The sequence below is a fragment of the Arachis hypogaea genome, chromosome 17 (genome assembly GCF_003086295.3).
Source record: "Arachis hypogaea cultivar Tifrunner chromosome 17, arahy.Tifrunner.gnm2.J5K5, whole genome shotgun sequence".
NCBI classification, from domain to species: Eukaryota; Viridiplantae; Streptophyta; class Magnoliopsida; order Fabales; family Fabaceae; genus Arachis; species Arachis hypogaea.
This window is the reverse complement of record NC_092052.1, coordinates 84516343-84519171: the sequence shown is the minus strand read 5'-3', so window position 1 is coordinate 84519171 and position 2829 is coordinate 84516343. Positions and strand designations below refer to the sequence as shown.

The 2829-nt window shown below is 41.1% G+C and overlaps 1 non-coding gene across 1 annotated transcript; it reads left to right on the top strand.

Annotated features, from left to right (window-relative positions):
- Positions 1–1950: 1950 nt before the first annotated feature.
- LOC112767721 (small nucleolar RNA R71) lies at positions 1951–2058 on the top strand. Its single transcript, XR_003185162.1, has one exon. It is a non-coding gene; the product is annotated as a small nucleolar RNA R71 (small nucleolar RNA).
- The last annotated feature ends 771 nt before the right edge of the window (positions 2059–2829 follow it).

Below are 2829 nucleotides of genomic sequence, written 5' to 3'. Positions count from 1 at the left end.
TTCTGGTGTTTAACGCCCAGAATGGTGCCAGACTGGGCGTTTAACGCCCATTCTGCTGCCCTTACTGGCATTTAAACGCCAGTAGCCTTCTCCTCCAGGGTGTTCTATTTTTCATTCTATATTTCAGTTTGTTTTTGCTTTTTCAATTATTTCTGTGACTTCACATGATCATCAACCTACAAAAAACATAAAATGATAGAAATATAACATAGATAAGTAAAATTGGGTTGTCTCCCAACAAGCGCTTCTTTAGTATCAGTAGCTTGACAGTGGGTTCTCATGGAGCCTCACAGATACTCAGAGCATGATGATGGCCTCTCAACACCAAACTTAGAGTTTAGTTATGGTCTCCCAACACCAAACTTAGAGTTTGAAAGTGGGGATTTTGTTTGACTCTGCATTGAGAGAAGCTTTTCATGCTTCCTCTCCATGGTTACAGAGGGACATCCTTGAGCCTTAAACACAAGGGAGTCCTCATTCACTTGAAGGACTAATTCTCCTCTGTCTACATCAATCACAGCTTTTGCTGTGGCTAGGAAGGGTCTACCAAGGATGATGGATTCATCCATACACTTCCCAGTGTCTAGGATTATGAAATCAGTAGGGATGTAGTGGTGTTCAACCTTTACCAAGACATCCTCTACAAGTCCATAAGCTTGTTTCCTTGAATTGTCTGCCATTTCTAGTGAGATTCTTGCAGCTTGTACCTCAATGATCCCTATCTTCTCCATTATAGAGAGACATGAGGTTTATACTTGACCCTAGGTCACACAGAGCCTTCTCAAAGGTCATGGTGCCTATGGTACAAGGTATTGAGAACTTCCCAGGATCTTGTCTCTTTTGAGGTAATCTCTACCTAGTCAAGTCATCCAGTTCTTTGGTGAGCAAGGGGGGTTCATCCTCCCAAGTCTCATTACTAAATAACTTAGCATTTAGTTTGATGATTGCTCCAAGGTACTTAGCAACTTGCTCTTCAGTAACATCTTCATCCTCTTCAGAGGAAGAATACTCATCAGAGCTCATGAATGACAAAAGTAAATTCAATGGAATCTCTATGGTCTCAGTATGAGCCTCAGATTCCCATGGTTCCTCGTTAGGGAACTCCTTAGAGGCCAGTGGACGTCCAGTGAAGTCTTCCTCAGTGGAGATCACTGCCTCTTCCTCCTCTCCAAGTTTGGTCGTGTGGGTCATGTTAATGGCCTTGCACTCTCCTTTTGGATTCTCTTCTGTATTGCTTGGAAGAGTACTAGGAGGGAGTTCAGTAACTTTCTTACTCAACTGACCTACTTGTGCCTCTAAATTTCTAATGGAGGACCTTATTTCAGTCATGAAACTTTGAGTGGTTTTAATTAGATCAGAGACTACAGTTGCTAAGACAGAGTGGCTCTGCTTAGAATTCTCTGTCTGTTGTTGAGAAGATAATGGAAAAGGTTTGCCATTGCTAAACCTATTTTGTCCACCATTATTGTTGTTGAAGCCTTGTTGAGGCCTCTGTTGATCCTTCCATGAGAGGTTCGGATGATTCCTCTATGAAGGATTATAGGTGTTTCCATAGGGTTCTCTCATGTAATTCACCTCTTCCATTGCTGGGTTCTCAGGATCATAAGCTTCTTCTTCAAATGAAGCTTCTTTGGTACTGGCTGTTGCTGCTTGCATTCCAGACAGACTCTGAGAAATTATATTGACTTGTTGAGTCAATATTTTGTTCTGAGCCAGTATGGCATTCAGAGTATCAATCTCAAGAACTCCTTTCTTCTGATTTGTCCCATTATTCATAGGATTCCTTTCAGAGGTGTACATGAATTGGTTATTTGCAACCATTTCAATGAGTTCCTGAGCTTCTGCAGGCATCTTCTTCAGATGAAGAGATCCTCCAGCAGAGCTGTCCAATGGCATCTTGGACAGTTCAGACAGACCATCGTAGAAGATACCTATGATGCTCCATTCTAAAAGCATGTCAGAAGGACACCTTCTGATCAATTGCTTGTATCTTTCCCAAGCTTCATAGAGGGTTTCACCTTCCTTCTGTCTGAAGGTTTGGACTTCCACTCTAAGCTTTCTCAATTTTTGAGGTGGAAAGAACTTTGCCAAGAAGGCATTGACTAGCTTTTCCCAAGAGTTCAGGCTTTCTTTAGGTTGTGAATCCAACCATGTTCTAGCTCTGTCTCTTATAGCAAAGGGAAAAAGCATAAGCTTGTAGACCTCAGGATCAACCCCATTAGTCTTGACAGTGTCACAGATTTGCAAGAATTCAGCTAAGAACTTATGAGGATCTTCCAATGGAAGTCCATGAAACTTGCAATTCTGTTGCATTAGAGAAACTAATTGAGGCTTAAGCTCAAAATTGTTTGCTCCAATGGTAGGGATAGAGATGCTTCTCCCATAGAAATCAGGAGTAGGTGCAGTAAATCACCAAGCACCTTCCTTGCATTGTTGGTGTTTTCGGCTGCCATGGCTTCTTTTTGTTTGAAAAGCTCTGTTAGGTCCTCTACAGAAAGTTGTACTTTAGCTTCTCTTAGCTTTCTCTTCGAGGTCCTTTCGGGTTCAGGATTAGCCTCAACCAGAATGTCTTTGTCCTTACTCCTGCTCATATGAAAGAGAGAAAAAGAAAGTATAGAATCCTCTATGTCACAGTATAGAGATTCTTTGAGGTGTCAGAGGAAAAGAAAAATAGAAGGAGGAGGTAGAAAGATAAGAATTCGAATTTATCAAGAGGGATAGAGTTCGAATTGTTGATAGTAGAGGAGTGTTAGTCCTTAAATAGAAGGATGTGAGAAGAGGGGAAGAATTTTCGAAATTAAAGTAAAAGATTTAGAAATAATTAAAAGA